This window comes from Pogona vitticeps, chromosome 2 (genome assembly GCF_051106095.1).
Source record: "Pogona vitticeps strain Pit_001003342236 chromosome 2, PviZW2.1, whole genome shotgun sequence".
Taxonomy (NCBI): Eukaryota; Metazoa; Chordata; class Lepidosauria; order Squamata; family Agamidae; genus Pogona; species Pogona vitticeps.
Window position 1 is genome coordinate 126,517,009 of NC_135784.1, and position 19,349 is coordinate 126,536,357.

A 19,349-nucleotide genomic window follows, 5' to 3' on the forward strand; every position below is an offset into this window, starting at 1 on the left:
ATATTCTCCCTCTACAAGTTTAGTCAAAAGCCAGTTTCAGTAGATCCAGTGTTGCTCTCTAATGCACAGGAACACAGCTAAATCTCTCATGTCAAAATACTTATGCAGAATGCATAGATGTGTTTAACTTTATATTAGACACATCCACAGCTGGACAATTTGTTTTAATGCAAGAAGAGAAAAATAATAATTCCACAACTTCCTCTCCAGTTCACAATATATAGGACACTTCATCAAAAAGCACTTTCTGTGCTTCTGACTTTCACAAACTTTATTATATGGTATGTATTTGATACATCATAATATTTATGTGTCAACAAGATTATTCTAATTTAAATATTCATTCCCCCACAAAAAATATACAGTGGTGCCTCGCTTAGCGATTGCCTTGTTTAACGATGTATTTGCTTAGCGATAATGTTTTTGGAGCGATTTTGCGCTCCGTTTAATGATGTTTCCTATGGGGAAAATTCGCATAGCGATGTTCAGGACTTTGCCTCGCTTAGCGATGAGTTTTAGGTCCCGTTTCACTTAGCGATGTTCCATTTTCGCTATTTTTAAAGTGTCTTAAAAGGTTCAAAAACGGTTTTAAATGTTTGGGACCGTTAGTGCACCTTCTAAAACGTGTGCAAACTTAATTTGGCTTTGTCCTGACTCTTCATTAATTTTTGGTGAATTTCCCCCCCCCTGAAATGTACTGAACCCGATTTTGACAGCTGTCAAAACCGGGTTCAATGCATTCCAATGGGGGGGGGGGGAATTCACCAAAAATTAATGAAGAGTCAGAACAAAGCCAAATTAAGTTTGCACATGTTTTAGAAGGTGCTCTAACGAATCCAAGCATTTAAAACAGTTTCTGAGTCTTCGTTAATTTTTGGTGAATTTTTTCTCCCCCATTGGAAAGCACTGAAGTGCCTGTTTGACAGCTGTCAAAATCGGGTTCAATGCTTTCCAATGGGGGAGAAAAAAAATTCACCAAAAATTAACGAAGAGTCAGAACAAAGCCAAATTAAGTTTGCACAAGTTTTAGAAGGTGCACTAACAATCCCAAGCATTTACAACCGTTTTTGAACCTTTTAAGACACACTTAAAATTGCAAAAATGGACATTGCAAAATCATTGAAATGCATTGAATAGGCTTCAATGCATTCCAATGGGGGATACATTGTTTCGCTTAGCGATGTTTCCTATGGCCATTTTCGCTTAAGGACGGTAATCCGTTCCCATTGGAACGGATTAACCGGTTTTCAATGCATCTCTATGGGAAAACATGTTTCGCTTAGCGATGTTTTCCCATAGCGATGTTTTTTGGAACTAATTAACATCGTTAAGCGAGGCACCACTGTATATTTCATAACACTGATTAATGAATGCCAGTACAGTGCCTGAAATCCAGTAGTAAATCATAATTAGGGCAAGCCCATTGAATTACAGTGGTGCCCTGCTTGACGACGATAATCCGTTCCATTAAAATCACTGTTAAGCGAAATCGTCGTCAAGCGAAAGTAAAAAACTCATTGGAATGCATTAAAAACCGGTTAATGAGTTCCAATGGGGGAAATACCTGCTCGTTTTGCAAAGATCCTCCATAGGGGAAGCCATTTTCAATTGCTGTCTTCCAGAAATAGGTCCAGAAAACAGCGGGAGGCCATTTTGAAAACCCGACGATCAACTGGAAAGATTGTCGTGAAGCGAAAAATCAGTTTCCGAAGCAGGGGCCGAATCCACGTTAAGAGAAAAAAACCCATAGAAACATTGTTTTGCAATCGCTACAGCGATCACAAAATAATCATTGTAAAGCAATTTCGTCGTCTAATGGGGTAGTTGTCAACCGGGGCACCATTGTAATGAAATTTATAGAGGAGCTGACTTACCAGATCCCCACTGATTCCATGGATGTTCTCTAGCTGTGAGTTACTACTGGAATTTGGCCAATATACTAGGCAAGCTAACAAATGACTATACAGTAACCCTAAGTTTTATTTCTTTGCAAATCTCTACCTTCTCAAAAACCTCGCAAAGCAGAATTTCCTGGCCACAGATGATTATGACAATCATGTACCATCAAGTCAATTTTGACTCACAACAACACTTTTCAGGGTTTTCTAGGTAGACAATATTCAGAAATTATTCCCTTATTCTGTGGATATCCTGGAACTATGCAGCTTGTCCAAGGCCACATAGGCTTGCTCTTCTCCCTAGCAGCACAGTGGAGAATCGAACTCCCAACTTCTGGCTCCACAGCCAGATACCTAACTCACTGAGCTATGTGATTTATAAACAATCCCTCTGGGGAGAAAAGCACAAAAATCAGATTTTGCCTGGACTGAGGTATGCTAAGAGCTTATCAAGAAATGGAACCATCTTCTGTGTTATAAAGGGAAGAATTGGGGAAGACTTTTCAAGCAATTTTTTGAGGAAGGAGAAGCTGTTTGCCTTTTGAAGAGCAATCTATAACTTCTCAGTTAGGTCTTGCTAAAAATAATGAAATGAAAGAGTTTCACTATTCTGATCAAGGGTTAATTCAAGAACAAAAAAGAAAACCATATGAATAACAATTTCATAGTGTTTCCAGGTGGGAAGGGTGAGAACATATATTCTCCAGTATCACTTACACCTAGAAAAAGATGGAACTGTAGTCTGTTAAAACTGGAATTCCATTCTTTGAAATCTTCACAGCCTTTCTTCAATTTACTTTTCCCCACTGCTAAGTATGTATTGCTCTGTTTTCAGCTGTATCCTGAATGGGACAGGTAAGGAAAACTGAGACTTCATCGCTCAAAGATGTTAAATGGAATTCCTGTACAACACAGATCACACATCTTCTCAGTTCAAGCCCCTTCCCCTCTAAATAGAAAACGCGCAAATGACCTTTTTAATAAATTCTTCTTCTGATAGCACTGCTCACTATCACTACTTCTTAAACATCAAGTCAATGTCTCAAATAAAATCCCTGTAAGAGCTGTTTAACTGTAAATTTTACAGTGTGAAAAAAGTGCTGAAATAAACGCAGATCACCAGTTATTACTACAACCCAGTGCAGTCTTGTGGATAGAGTTTCAGGTTAGGAATCAGGAGACCTGGAGACTTTTGGGGGTAAGCAACAGTAAACCAATCCTTCAACATCTCATAGACCTCAAAAACCCTAAGTATAGTTGCCATAAATCAGAACTTATTTAATGGCACATTAGAACAACAGCTATTACTGTAAAATGAACCCTACGGTATGAGGCACTGAAATGTAGAAACAAAGGAATATTAACCTATAGCAAAACATTATTTTTGAAAAGAATACATAATTTTCAAATGACTACTGAAGAAATATTAATGATGTTTATACATTCCAAGATTAATCACATCAAGAAATGTAATCTGACAAAAAACCCTCATAGTCCAGAATAATTAAAGTAATTTTAATGAAAAAGGATATTTTTCAATAATATAACCAAGACAGATACCACTTTAGAAGTTTATCACTGTCAGCATGGCATCAACTTCAGTGAAATTTAACACATAATCAAGCCAAGTTTTGCTGATCTTGAACAGTAAATTCTGTCTGCACAAAAGATCAGGTCTGAGAACTCTGTTATGAAATCAAATTTAACAGTACAGAGGACATTATCTAAACTTACTAGCAAAAGCACTGCTTAATTTAATTTGTGCATTGCACAACTATGATATCTAACCATGTGTTCAAAAACACAATTAATGATAACATGGAAAAACAATCCTCTGTGAAAGAGATCACGAGTGGAAGGTTTACTAATCATGCAACTTTGTTTTGCTGGTTATGTCTAGTTGGGACAACCTCCGAATGCAGCAATTTGCTAAGCTGTTCTTTTCATATAAGATCCATCTACAGAAGTACACTCACTAGAACCAAACGGTAAAATTTCATATTAAAAACTGTTCTCCACAACATTCATTTTACATATCTGTCATGTATTCTAACAGGCAATTAGCTGTAAGATAACTACAGTATCTACATAGTGTGCCACATTCCCTGCAGAATTTCCTCCACTATCTGCTTAATCTTCAACAGAAACAGGTACAAACTCAAAATCTATGCCGTGCAGGTAATTTATGGCAAACTGATTAGCTAAACAAAGTCTAGCCCCTTAACATGAATAGGGAACAACAGTCTTTTAAGGAGGAAAAGGTACGTTAATTATTTAATAGATGAGACAACGACATAGGAAAAGTTAAGGCTGATTAACTGAAACAACATTCAATGCATTCCTTCTCAGGTGAGCATTCAGTAACATATATTACTAGCATCTACACTGATAGCACATCAGCCTGATAAGCCACTAAAGTTTAACAAATGCAAAGCAAGCATGAAGTCATTCAATCCACCAGGGGGCCGTGAAGTCGCCATCCTCACTTGCTGCAAAACCGGTTGAATTCACATCATTAGACCAAAAACCGATTACAGTAAGATGGCACAGGGCTTTAAGAGATACTGTCTACAAAGCCAGACCCAGAGAGGAAATGAAGCATTTGGTGATATTGCTATGGCTGCCACCTGAACCCAAAGTAATGTACAAAGCATGAGCCATTTACTTCGAGATGGAAACAAAAATGGATGAAAATATACCTGAGAGCAATTTAAAGAAATTGATAAACATTTCTACAACAGAAATGTCTTTACAACAAGACTTTGTACATCTGGCTGCCCTTCATTAATCTGCTCTTTATAATACACACTGGTTAGCATCTTTTTCTCCTCTCTGTCTAAACACCGTATCACTAAGACAGGTCCAGGTGTCTTTTTAGTCTCAGAATGCCACATCTGCAGTGAAAAACAACTTTCTTTCTCTAAGGGTCCCATCGCTTTTAGTTTCTTGCAAACAACAAACAAACAAACAAGAAGCCACCACCAAGGCCTACAAGAGCATACAGTACACAGCCACATCCTGGTTTCTTGCTCTCCGGATTACCTGGCAATCTTATTTGAGTGCAATTCAGAAAAGCCCCCTATCATACAGAAAACGTATCAGAAAGCATTCTCCTCAGTTAAACAAAGAAGTGTTTAACTGAGTTGTTTGGCACACTTCTCAGTTCTGGAACAAAAGTGTCTAGAATAAGGAGAGCGCAGAAGTGGCGATGGGAGGACACTAAGGAGCTGCTCCTCCAAAGAGATAAGCATGCCCCCTCATACATCTGAAAACATGCCACGTACACAGGCAGCACAAGGCTATGCCAAGACATTCGACAGATTAAGCAGTTTTGCTGGTTTGAGATGAACCGGCTAGTCTCGGAAGGAATCGGCTAGACGCAAGCTCCAACTTTAGGGCCAGCTCTGACCATCGCCCGCCTTTTGAAGGGCAAGAGAGCGGCGGTGCGACAACTTCCCAGTCTCCACTGCGGAACAGACGGGAGAGAAGCAGAAACCGCGAAAGGGCAGGGAAACCAGGGAAATAATCGGGGGGAAAGAGAGGGATACGGCAAACCCACAACAAGCCGAGATCCCCGATAGCTCCATAAAGGGCGAGCGGGCAGCAGCACCTCCGGCCCCAAACCTCACCCTGCCGTGAAAGAACAATGACCTCATTCGGGTGCAAACCCAGGGAGCGAGAGAGGATCTGGTCACTACCACCGGCCCCTGATCCATCAGACAATCCCACCCACCACCCCCTCCCTTAAACAAAGGGACACGTGCAGTTTTCTTTTTTCCCCTGCGACCTGGCCAGGGCGGCCAGACAGCCCTTTGATAGACACACATTGGCTCTAACCGGCGGGGGGGGGGGGGAGAGAAGAGGGGGGGGGAAAGGAGCCACCATTACAACCAACGCCATTCAGCACAATTCCAAGAGGGAGAGAAGGCCCATTCATTTCCCTCAGTCTCAAACGACCCCTTCCAAGGAGAAAAGGAGGAGGGTGTGAACCATGGGGGCGGGGAGAGGAAGGGGGGGTCGCACTAAGAGAGAAGTTAAAAGACAGAAGGCGACGATCAAGGGGCAGGGAAACCACGGCACAAGACGAGGCTCCCGACTGGGCGGGAAATGGTGGGAACAGAGGAGGCGGAGGGGAGGCTCACAGAACGACCGTTAACGGCGACCCTCCCTCATCCATCCATTCATTTCCCCCCCCACACCCCCGACGCACAGACACAGCTTATGGCTTTCTCTCCTCATCTCTCACCTGCACCCTGCGCGAGCGAGCGCGCGCACTCCGTCTCAGGCACCCGCCGGGTTCGGCTCTTGCACGGAGAACCCCCTTTCTCCAGCGCGCGCTCGAACCGACTCGGCACTAACCGCCCCGCCCCCCCTCCGGGCGCCTTTAGCGCCACACAGAGCAATTCCCCACCTCCTCTCCGGGCCCGCCTTCTCCAGGCGCTCCTGAGCTTCCTACTGGTCGCTTCGCCCACCCATCGACCTCCCCCCCCCCACTTACCTCCTATTGGCCTCTTCGCAGCTCCGCCCCAAGCCAGGATCATAGCAACCTTCGCAAACTACTCCGTTGCTCCGCCTCCGTCTTTTCTACAGAAAGCTCCGGTTGGCTGCCTTTTCATGCCTATCAAGAGGATACTAGTCTCCCAATGGCGGGCCCCTACTCTCGTCCCTACTGCTGGGAGAGAGAGGCGGGAACAGCTGCGGTCTTCTTTCCATTTCTCCCCCCCACACACACTCTCAAAGGTACTGTCCTGGTCAGGATCAAGGGTAGCCCAGACCTGGATCGTGCCACGTGAGGGCAAGGGCAGCATGGCGCAAGCTAGAAATCCATGTATGTGGACTTTCACCTCGCGAGGAGATGCATGCCGTACCCCGCCCACTTGCAGCGCAATGGGAGCTGCAGCTGCCGCACCCGAACGCCCCCCCTCCCTGCTTTCTGCATCATTAGGGACGAGACCACCGACTCTTGTGCTATACCTATGGTGTAAATCTGCATTGAGCAAGGCGTGAGAACAGCCGTTGCCAAGTGCTTTCTCCCCGGGGAGGAGAGGAGGGTGGTGGTGGGGTGAGGAATAGACCACCCTTCCCACCACAGAAAGGCTGTGGCGCTGCAGTTGGTCAGATCCTGCTTTGGCCACACCCTTATGTACAGCTCCCCTCGTTGACGCACTATCTGCACTGGCCCCCTTCCTTGTATCCCGTCAAAGCGCCTTCCAGAACCTTACTCGGTGTCTTAAAATAGCATCCCACCTCCAGTTTTACCTTGGGGAAGAGCACCTCATTTCGTTGCACCCACTTGTGAGCGCAATGACAAATAAATTTCTTATGTCTTATGTCTTATGTCTTTATCTTGGGTAACTATGCCTTGCAGCTCACAGGTACTACGGAGGACTTCAGGTAAATGTCACGCGGGCACCATCATTTCCTCTGCGACATTTTTCCCCCCTCTTAGCGTCGGGACCTACGCCGAGTTATACAGGACGTTGCACCTGCATTTGGAACCGTCTGCACACCTCAGATGTCTTTTGACGGCTGACTTCTCGCTCGCTCTGTGCCAAGTGGGCAATGCATACACATCATCTATGTTCTGTGGCTGAATGCTGGCGTTTTGGTTTGAAGTGATCGAAGACGATTGATTCTAACACTTTAAAAAGACTGTTCTGCTTTCAAGACACACTGCGAACTGAAATAGGTTGCAAAAGTAACTGATCTTTAAATAGAGAGAAAACAAAAACATAGGCAAATGCCAGGGAAAAAAATACTGTGCACGAAGCACTGAGCAAGAGTATGTTCTTAAAACGTAATGATCATAACATTGTGACTAGTAGACTGGCAATGTGATTGGCTTGTGTGAATGTCTGTTTAGAAAGGACTTGAGCTCACTGTGAGAGTTCACAGGGCTAATTGGATCTGGCTGTAAGAAGACAGATCAGATGATACCTATTAGCAGAATTATATGTACACAGAACTAAAACAAAAATCCAACTTATCCATATTCTGCATCTACAAACATCCAAATACTATAATATCTATAGATTATACCAATATGTGTATATTTGCAAGTATATATATATAATTACACACCTGTGTAATATGCATGCTTCTAAGTAACAGAAAAGACAAGAAACTATACAGGACACTGTGAAGTCCCAGCCCTTAGAAAGCTCCCAACCATTTTCTAAAATGTGCTATTTAAAACAGCCACGGTACTTTCTGCCTTGATAAATATAGATGCTAATTTAGGGGAAAGGAATAAATTCATCTTTCATTTGAGTATTAAACATTTGTTGCTAAAGAAACAACCTGGCAGGGGGAGGGGGTGGGTGGGAATGGAGTAGCATTGAGAAAGGCAAAGGGGACTACTTCAATGAAACAGATCTGGTGGCACATAAAACCTACCCCATTACTTCCTAGCTTTGGAGCTACGATAAAATGCTAACTCTGTCTGCAGCCGGAACTACATTTATGTGGGAGTAAGTAACATTGAACATGCAAAAGAGAAGGGATACAAACTACTGTTTTCATGTAGCTGTCTGATAGGCCATGCAAAGGGTTATAGGTCCTGCTCCCCCCAGCAGAGAAGGAGATCCACTGATGCCACTTCTGATGCTCAGGCCCCTGTCTCCACTGATATCAACCTGCAGCACAGACTAAAACAGAGAAGCATTTTAGTTTGGTCAAGGATTCTTACAAGAGCTGAATAAAAAGCAAAAAACAAAGTGTGCTGCTTATATACCGCCCCACAGCGCTTCAAGCACTCTCTGGGTGGTTTACAAGTTAATTATGCAGGCTACACATTGCCCCTCCAGAAAGCTGAGTACTCATTTTACCAACCTTAGAAAGATGGAAGGCTAAGTCAACCTTGAGTTGACTACCTAGGATTGAACCCCAGGTTGTGAGCACAGTTTTGGCTGCAGTACAGCAGTTTAACCACTGCACTATGAGGCTCTTAGAATACCCCCTCATTTTCCAACATGTTTCCCTCAAAACCTCACCGGTCCTGGAGCTGGTGTCATATTTTATCTCCCTTTGGAATCTGAAGCAAGGAAAACAAAAACATCTGGCAGGGCTTTAGGTATAGCAGCTGCTCCACCACAGATTTCCTCCTAACACCACCCTCAACACTCACATCACACACTAGTGTGTCAGAGACTGGGCTGCAAATAAGGAAATCCCTGGTTTGAACTCACTGGGTGGTCTTAGACTCATATTCTCCACTTAAATGTATAAATGACAATACTGCTGCCCTACCTTACAGGCTGGTTGTAAGGTTCAATTAATAGTTACATGCTGTCAAACCAACTCTGACTCATGCAACCAAAGTGTTGAAATATAGGCAAGGACTGTTTTATTATTCACTTATAAGACATTAAACAACCAATATATACATTAAACAAAGATGCATTTAAAATACAATGGCTTAATTATATATTAAAAGAAGTAAATGCATGTGGACCAAAATTATGCTGTGTCAATTGCATTATCTCTTCCCCTGAAAAGATTTTCTTCCATTCACATTGCAGGACTGACAGAGTTGTTGTGTGGTTTGGTTTTCTCCACATTCACATGTCGTTACTACAGCTGATGAATATCTTCATTTATCTAAATTGTCCTTGGATCACCAAAGACTTCTTCATAATCTGTCCAGAGACGTCCACAAATCCCATCTAGCATTATATGCTGGCACTGGCTGCTCAGCTGGTTGCATCCTTTCCATTAAATGGGTAGTTCTAGCTCTCTGTAGACTGAGTCTGGCCTCCTCAGGTCCAGTGGTTAGTAGCGTAGAATTTAAGAAGCCCTTTCTAGACTTCAATCTTCTTATTGGAAGATGAGCTGCATTTTTTGCTACCTCGCTTCTGTCAATATTTGCTTTCACTTCCTGATGTATTTAGTCAGCAACAGTACCCATCAGATAATATACTTTATAAATAGGGGTTGCGTTCATACACCCAGTAATAATACATATCTTATTTAGTCTTGTATCTACATGATTAGCATATGCAAATTTGTACCACACCCGGATGAGCATATTTAGCAGCAAATATTTGCAATATATATAATATTGCTGCCAAATATATGTATATATATATAGTTTAAGAGACTATATAGTTTAGGTGCAAGCCTCCCTGTTAATTCCAGAAAAAGTTCTTGATAGGCTATTTCTGGCAGTGATTGGATGCTTGATGTTCAAGCAATGTTTTTTATATGTCAATATTTGGTCTAAATGAATGCCTAAATATTTCAAAGAGTAACCATGCTGTTCTTATATACCAAATGACTTCCAATTTCCTTTCTGCTTTTTTATTTCTGAAGTAGAAAAAAAACTGGTTTATCTTTCCATTCTTCTGGGGGGCTCTCCATGAGTCTGCGGCTCACCTATGGCTACACAGACTGGTGAGGTATTCCAACGCACTAAGCTTTCCAGCCAAGACAATATATGTGGAGCTAATATTCATCATTAGTAGTTGACTCTTGGTCGAAGCATAATTTTGCGGAATCTTTGTTTTTACAACCTCCCACACTTGACCTGTTGATGATATTTTGGACTAGAACAATTGAGACTAACAAAAATGAAAGAAATGAAGAACAGAGCTTTTTTGAATGAAACATTCCTGAGAGGGTATGAAGTGACACAACAGCTTTCTTTTTCCATTTTTGTGCGCCCATAAATGCTAAGGTGTTGGGGTTTTTTTTAATACAATGTTGATTTCAGCAGGAGTTTTCTGTTTCCAGTTGGAATGACAGCTACCTAGATTTATCAACCAGAAAAAGCAAGAATGATAGAGGAAATCATTGCAAGTTGTGTCACTTTCTTGTAGAAAGAGATCTGTTTATCTATACTAGGGTACAAGGTGAGGGGTTGCAGGGCCACCCGTGCTAGCAGGCAAAATAAGTTGGCTTCTTCAGGCAACTGATGTTGAGTTTCTTGAGAGGGCTGCACATTTATTATTATTGTAATTTACTGTTATGTTGGGCCGGATTAGTAGAAGAGCTTGTGGCGTTCTCTGCTTCAAGAGCTAAAAGAGCATGTCTGTGAGTACTCTGTACTTGCAGGGTGGGGGCATTTGCTTCTCTACTGTCTAAAGCCAGTCATAGGTGAAGAAGCAGTTGTGCTTGATGCAGAAGCTGACGGGAAAAACTCTTGCAGCTCCCTGATTGAACTAGGGTTTCCTTCTCGTCACATTCCAGTGCTGGCACCATCATGCAGACCCTGGAGACCAGTAGTGTGATCCCTTTGGATTATGATTAAATTGGAGACTAACTTACAGGAAGTTTATTAGAGATAAAGGGCTTAGAAAAGCAGAAGGGATCTAAGCTTTGTTAAATTCCCTGTGCAGTATACACGTTTGTTTTGTGGGACAGCCAGAGATGAATCCATGAACTGAGAAGATACAAAGTAGACCCAACTGGATGCACTGTGTTTTCATTTGTCCAAAACAGTTATATTCTCATAATATTCTTAATCAAGTTTCGATCAATGTGTCTTCCTCTATAAGAGTGTAACAGGAGAGAGTGGTAGTCCCATAACTGTCCATTTCCCCAGGTTTTCCCAGTCATATTGACTAGTACCCTTGCCAGAAAGCTACTTTGTTAAAATAGAATAAAACTATTGAGAAGCATGTCTGGCACCCACATTCATCTGTGCTTTTCATATGGTTCTGGAAATCGCCACTACCCCTACATTAAGGCCACTAAAAATATGCTTACTCTTTCTAGGAAAAAAAGAGAAAGTAGTTAAAATGCTTTTTGAAGGAGAGTCCTTACAGACTAAGTTCAGTGAAAAGGCTATCTCTTTAACTTGCCAAGTTTGATATATTCCTGTTCTAATACATGGCTCATCACATCAAAGGTACTTATAACCTCATACACACAGAAATGCAGACTCTCAGTCTTCAGTTATTGAACTACTGTAGTTATAATAACCGAGTTGAAATCATTCTGGAACTAAACAGGAACGGCCTGTCCTCAGTATGTTGTGAAGAATTAAGCAGAGGTTACAAAGCGATCGAGGGGATCAGGATTCGTGGCTTTGTCATGACTTGGTGTATAAGCCCACGTGAGTCACTTTACTTTTTGCTCCACCAATAGTTTCTTTTCCTAGAATGTTGAATCACAAGTATTAATTCAAGATTATGGTGCAAACTATTGGAATGTTTTTATGCTATTTGTGTCTCGCAAGTGATCAGGTCAGGATGGGGCTTGCCCAAGAGAAGATTTGGATGGCCATTTTTGGCTTTGGAGTAAGACACATTGCTAAAGCAGGTGGGCAAAGTGCACCTTTCCAGAGGCTGCTGGCCTGCAACTCTAACTGTTTTTCACTTATTAGGAACATCAGATAGGATTTTCAGACCATTGTACCTACAGAACTACAATTTGCCCAATCCTGCACCAAAATATTATAAAAATACGAGGCAATAGGATTTCACATTACAGACTGGGAAGGACTGGAATTTATACATCCTCTCTCCCTGTACACCTGAATGTCCGACTTGACATCTCTCTTCAGGATAACTTAGATATCATCAACTTTATTTCAGGACTTTAAGCCTGTTCAATTTATCTTTGCCCTATTGTATCAAATGGGAAATATTTGAGACACCCTCCTCCTGGTACATTCCCCGAAAGTTTGCATAACAACTAAAACAGGAGTGGAAAGGTTGCTTCTTGTTCAAGCCGGGGATTGCACAATAGCAGTGGGACATACTTCTGCAAAACTGAGGTCAGATTGGCAAAAATAGCACACAGGGCAAGCAGGCAGTGAGTCAGGGTAAAAGCAGCAGGGGCCAGAGCATGGAATTTCACCGGAGTTATTCGTCAGTGGCAGCAGTTGCCCATTGTTGGATGTCAGCTGCCCAGATCTGAACATAAATGTCCAGGCTAGGGCATTTCCTGGTCATACCCTTGAGTTGCATCTTGCTAATGATATGCATCCCTAGCATGCCAAGCCTACATGCACTCTGAGCCACTCTCTTTTCCATGTTTTGGAAGGGACAGATTAAGTGGCCACTGGCCAGCTCTTTGACTGTGCTGGGCTTTTTTCCAGGCAGGAGGTGCTCCAAGACCAAGGCTTTTACTATGCAATTGCCCTCTTTCATTCATGGAAAGTTAAAGGCATTCCAGCCCTCATCTTCTGCTTCCAAGTCTCCTTTGTTTTCTTGCTGTTTCTTCTGCCTCTTTTTCTGTTTCCACAAGAAGGCCCAATTCCTCTTGCCTCTGATGGATTGTGCTGGGAGCTGTCTATCTAGAAGCACCCTAGATTGTGCATTTTGCCAACAGCATGACGAAAGGACCAGAGGCTGCTCCCCAATACCAGTGTAGATTTAATCTGGAGTAAATACTTAATTTGCATATGGTAAATTGCCCAGCAAATTTATTAATGGGTTGGGTGTGGCTCATTTGTCCCCAAAGTACTGACAGATGCTAGCTTTGATCACTAGAATCTCAGCAGATGCCTCTCTTGGAAATAAACAACCGAATAAGAAGGCAGCTGCTGTCCCCAGACTCTGGAACTCCCTTCCACAGGATGCCAGGATGGCCTCATCGTTGCTGCCCTTCTGGAAGCAGGTGAAGGTCTTTCTCTTCAGGAAGTCTTTTCCTTATTTGTTTCCTTATTGTAATGCTTTACCTAACATTTTTAATATAATGTTATGAATCCATTTAATATTTGAATAATTCACTGTATTTAGCTGTAATGATGTAAGCTGTCTTAAGTCCTTTCTTGGGAGAATGGTGGCAGGCAGGCAGGCAGGCAAGGCAGGCAGGCAGACAGACAGACAGACAGATGTATTGTTTTCCAAAGTGGAAATCAGTATCCTTGATCATTTGATTAACTGTTGCCATGTACATAAATGGCAGTGACAAATAGGGCTGGATCATTTGTCAGGCATAATAAGTAGTGTCAAAGGCTGATGAAGTGCCCCAGTGCCTATCAAAAATCAATTCAGTTGATATGTTGTTTGAATAAAGTTTACATTATTGCTACTCAGATTATAGGTATTGTGATCTAAATCCAATCACAGCTTCCAACTGGAATCCATTCATTGAATCAGTGGGGTTTTCACCAGTGTTGACTTACCATTCAACGCAGAACTCAATAGATCTATCTGAGACTGATAATTTAGGGTTTGTTGTTATTATGTGCCATCAAGTTCCCTCCAACTTGTGGATATACAAGAGGGTGAATTATTGTGGCCTCGGACACATCCTTATACTTTATCGTTTCTAGTTCGATAACTGCCGCCTTTTTGTGTCTTCTAGTTCCTTCTAGTCTCCCTTTGAATTCATCATTGAACCAATGTACCCAAAGTCTTTAACAATGTCAGTTTCTTCATAAAGTGGTGTCGTTCTTCAGTAGTCATGATTTTGCTCCTCTTAATGTTCAACTGGAGTCCTGCTTTGGTAGTTTCATTTTAATTTGTTTCTGCTTTCTAAACATCTTGAATTATTGATTAATCCACCATTTCCTTCTACCACTCCTGCTTCATCTGACTCTAGTCCTATTTCTCATATATGTTCTACATACAGATTAGGCAGTTAAGGGGATGAAATGCACCCTTGTCTGATACCTTTGTAAACACCATTCTTACCATTACTGTAAATTGTTGTTTTTGTTGGTGTTTAGTCTTTGTTAAGTCATGTCCAACTTTTCGTGACCCCATGGACCTGAGCACGCCAGGCCCTCCTGTCTTCCACTGCCTCCCGGAGTTGGGTCAAATTCATGTTGGTAGCTTTGATGACACTGTCCAACCATCTCATCCTCTGTCGTGCCCTTCTCCTCTTGCCCTCACACTTTCCCAGCATCAGAGTCTTTTCCAGGGAGTCTTCTCTTCTCATGAGATGGGCAAAGTACTGGAGCCTCAGCTTCAGGATCTGTCCTTCCAGTGAACACTCAGTACAAATGCTCAAATATATGAAAATGGAACTTCAAGCTAAAATTGAGTCATATCTGTGGCGATCCCCTCTGAAGCCCCTATTCCCTCAGGTCTTCATGAGGTTCTCGCTCTTCTTCTTTCTTCGCTGCACCAGGTATTGCTGCTTCAATATGATTTAATCAAGGAGACGTGTGCTTTTAAAACTTAACTCATTCATTAGATCAGGGAAGTTAACATATGATTTATATTCAATAGGTAAATCACAGGTTGCTAATCACTTGTATTTGAATCAGTTCTATTTTAACTTTAAAACTTCTACTAACACTCTCTTTCATTCAGAGTTCTTACAGATCTCTAACTCACTCTAAGTTCACTTTTAAGTTTCACGTTGTCTCTCACTCACAGAATCTCTCTCTCAGACTCCATACACCAGCCTTTATATCCAGCCCCCTCCCCCCTTGGCTCCACCTTCCATCCACTCATTGGCTCCTTCTCCACTGCTCAGCTGTGACGGACAGGTTGAGGGCGGGGCTGATCGCTACAATATCCAAATCCAAAATATAGGCAAAATATAGTACAGTCAAATTCCGATTTGAATTCTTGAATCATTTGGAAGAGATATCTTGTTTTAAAGTTTTCGTTGTGCTCTTCTATTTCTTTGCACTGGTTATTGTAATACTGTAGTTCTCTTTGTACATGAAAGTTGCTGAAAAGCTGCATTCAAGATTCTGACCCTATTTCTGCCAGCTTTTATATTAACTTCACCTGTCCTTAAAAATTTTAAGTGTTTTTTCCAGGGTCTTTTTTCTTCTTTTTACTACAAGAATTGTCTTTTTGTATTCTTCCCTAATAAGAGTTCTTGTTTCAATCCCCAGTTCTTCTGGTTCTCAGTCAATTTAATTGAGTGATGCAAATCTCTACTCTTATGTGGACTTTAAATTCATCAGGATTGTTGTTTAAATTATATTTTGACATTAGGATTCTTTTAGTGTTCTTTTTCAGCTTTGCTCTAATATTTGATATTAAAAATTCATGATCAGTATCACAATCTGGCCTTATTTCGGCAGAGAGAATACAGCTTCTCCAATTCCTACTTCTATTTGATTTCTATATTGGCCATTTAGAGATGTCCATGTCTATAGTCAGTTGCTTGAAGCATGTATTTGTGATAAACAGATTGCTGGCTTCACAGACCTCTACATTCTCCTGTTCATATCTGACCTCTCAACCAAATTTTCCAATGGCATTTGGTTCTCCTTTATTTCCTACTTCTGCATTCCAGTCATCTATGATTATAATCATATCTTGTTTTGGTCTGTGATCAATTTTCATCTGGATTCTTGCACAAAAGTGTTCAGTTTCATCTTCTTCAGCATCTGTAGCTGGAGCATAGACTTGAATGATGGTTATATTAATAGGTTTTCCATGGAGTCTTATCAATACTGTTCAGTCAGATCTTACACGATAGCCTCTAACTGCCTGTGCTGCATCTTTCCTCAGTATTAGAGCCACTCTAATTTAAATTTATTTACACTCAAACTTATTCTGAGTTTGTCATGTCCTGAGTAAAGCACTTTGTAGTTGTGTGACTGAAAATGTCCTATTCCAGTCCACTTTAGTTCACTGACACTAAGCTCAATATATAAACATTCCACCTAGAGTGGTCTTAAGTGACTAGATAGGCGGGATATAAATAAAATAAATAAATAAATAAATAAAATAAATCTTTCATTCCTGTTTCCAGTTTCCTTTGATTCATATTTCCCAGGTTCCATCTTCCAATTATATTTGTTGTGCAGCTTCAGAGTCTCCTTTCACCTCTGTGCACATCAGCCAGTAGATGTCCTTTTGGTTTTAATCTGGTTTTGTCATTACCAGTAGTGTTATTTGTACTTGTCCTTTGCTCTTTTGCAGTAGCTGATTGAGTGTTTTCTGACCTGGGAGTCTCACCTTCCAGCACTATCTCTTGTTTCATTTTGGACTATCTCATGATAGAACTTTTGAGGTAAAAAAAAGGCTTGTCAGGGGTTTAGCATTGCCTTCTTCTACGCAGTTCTAACAAACGTTAGTCTGAGTGACACTGACGTCATCTGTGAAAGAGCTTCTGCTAGAATCATCTTCAGGTACGCTGCATGTGTTCAGCACTAGCAACCCAGCTTTGAGGAGGCTTCTGGTGGGGAAAGTAAGGCTTCTCCTTCTCCTTTCACCCTTTATTTATCTGGCGGCGGTAGGAGGAGCCAGAAAGGGCCACTTGGACTCTCTGAGTTTCTCCTTCTCCACCTCCAGGGCTCTAGCCACTGCCATGGGCAAGACGGTTTACATCGGCAGATACATTCACTTGCCACAATTATTAGAAATAATGTGGTTCTACATCCACAGCAAAACGAACTCCCCTCTGCTGGCATGGTAAAATACCACCATTCAGATCCAAATACAGTGGGGTCTTGACTTAAGAACGTCTTGAGTTAAGAACATTTTGACTTAAGAACCGCTCTCATAGGAAAATATTGACCTGACTTACGTACTTAGATTTGAGTTAAGAACTGAAAAAAACCCACATGGGAGGCAGGGAAAGTGCAAAAAGTGAACTTTCCGTTAACTGTTGGCCAGTGAAAAGGGTGCCTGTCTGCTTCCTCACTCCTCCCAGCGTTTAGAGAGTGGATTGGGAGACAGTCTTCGGACTGCCTGGTACTGTACTGCCTGGACTGTATTTTCCCTGCCTTCCCTGAACCTTTCTTGACCTAAGAAAAAAAGAAACAAAATATCCCCCTCTAGTGGTCGAAGGCGGAATAGCAGCTTCCCATTAGTTTCTATGGACGGAAAAGAGCAGATACGGATCAAATGGTTTTCAATGCATTCCTATGGGAAATGCAGATTTGACCTGAGAACTTTTTGACTTGAGAACCGCCTTCCAATACGGGTTAAGTTCTCAAGTCAAGACCCCACTGTAACACAATTTCCAGGCAAATAATCTGCCTGTCCATTTGCAACATGTAGTTCAGGATTTTTAAAATCGATTTTTTAAAAGATAAATCTGAGTCAACAGCATTTCTTACTGTCATTGGAAACAGGCTCTCTCCTAGGAGCCCAGGCTGGTTATGGGAGTCTAGCCCCAGATGGCATGGCTCTCAGCTTTTCTGATACGTTCAAACCCCGTCACCACATTAAGGTGTGCATTCAAGAAGGGGGATATCTCTTTATGTAATGGTGAATTCACCTTTAACCTGAGAGGCAGAATAGCAGCACCTGTGAATAATGGCTATCATGAAATAGTTGACAAAAGCATTCCCCCCCCCAACCATTCATTTCTATGGTGGAAATAACATGGAAACCAGTCACACAGCAGCTAGGGCCATTATAGGATTTGCTTAGGGTACTCTAAGAAGTACTTTAGTCGTATAACATCTTGAAAGGAACATACATGGTTTGTTGTAGTAAAAATGGAAAAATCCCACAGGCCTGGTTTTGAAATATTTAGCCAACGAAATTATCCTGACAAAGACCCTTGCCTTTATTGGAATGAATTTTTGTTCTTTCACTCCTACCACTATCACATTTTTGGCAGGAATGAAGCATTATTTTTTTTTCCTACTTGGAAATCAAAGGCAGAATACACACACTTCAATGTGCAATGGATTCTTTAACAATGAAAATGTCATTGTAATGCATCTTTGAAGCCAGCCAGAACAAAATATTATACATATTCTAAGTCATTTCATTTAAAAAAAATATTTGTAAAGGTCAAAATATTTTATCTCAGTGTTTTCCCATCAGAAACTTTTTGGAATCTTCCGTTCCACAGAAAGACTGTCTTCCTCTCAAACATGTTCTCATAATATTGTGCTTCTCTAGAATATCATTATTTCACCATCTGCTCTATTTTAAAGAGTCCTACACAGTTTATGATAACATTGAAAACAGCCATTCCACACTGCTTCCCACAAAAGGCTCAGAGTAAACTAAGGTGTTGTGTTCTGGTCTTATGATATAAAGGTACTTTGTGGTCTGTACTCATGAAAAGAGTACATATTAAACTTTACAAATCAAATTTTCCAGACTATGGCCACTTATGATAAGGACCAGTTTAACAAGCTATAAACCCTGGTGTCCTTATAACCACAGATCCTTTAGAAAAATCTACCAATCCATGTCAGTCATGGAGAAAATATGATCACTTACACTCAACTGAGAATGACCTTTTGCAATAACTAAATTGGAAGATGTAATCCCTGATTTTGTTAACCCTTATCTTTAAGACTTAGCTAGCAAACTTTGTCCTTTTTGAGTGGATGTAATTTCCTTTGGTGGGGACATGGTGGTACTGTGGGCTAAACCGCAGAAGTCTGTGCTGCAGGGTCAGAAGACCAAGCAGTCATAAGATCGAATCCACGTGACAGAGTGAGCGCCCGTCACTTGTCCCAGCTCCCGCCAACCTAGCGGTTCAAAAACATGCAAATGCTAGTAGATAAATAGGGACCACTTCAGTGGGAAGTTAAAAGTGTTCCGTGTCTAAGTCGCACTGGCCATGTGACCATGGAAGATTGTCTTCGGACAAAAATGCTGGCTCTATGGCTTGGAAACG

The 19,349-nt window shown here is 41.6% G+C and overlaps 1 protein-coding gene across 4 annotated transcripts in view; it reads right to left on the bottom strand.

Moving 5' to 3' along the window:
- The window catches only part of MYH10 (myosin heavy chain 10), a 110,543-nt gene extending 104,266 nt beyond the window's left edge, over positions 1-6,277 (bottom strand). For 3 of the 4 annotated variants that reach the window (XM_020796352.3, XM_020796351.3, XM_020796349.3), the window contains exon 1: positions 6,145-6,277. The gene's annotated coding sequence lies outside the window, so the exon portion shown is untranslated. Of the gene's footprint in view, positions 1-1,564; positions 1,677-6,144 lie in introns of those variants that run through there. The other variant, XM_078385901.1, reaches the window with a different exon arrangement.
- Between the last annotated feature and the right edge of the window lie 13,072 nt (positions 6,278-19,349).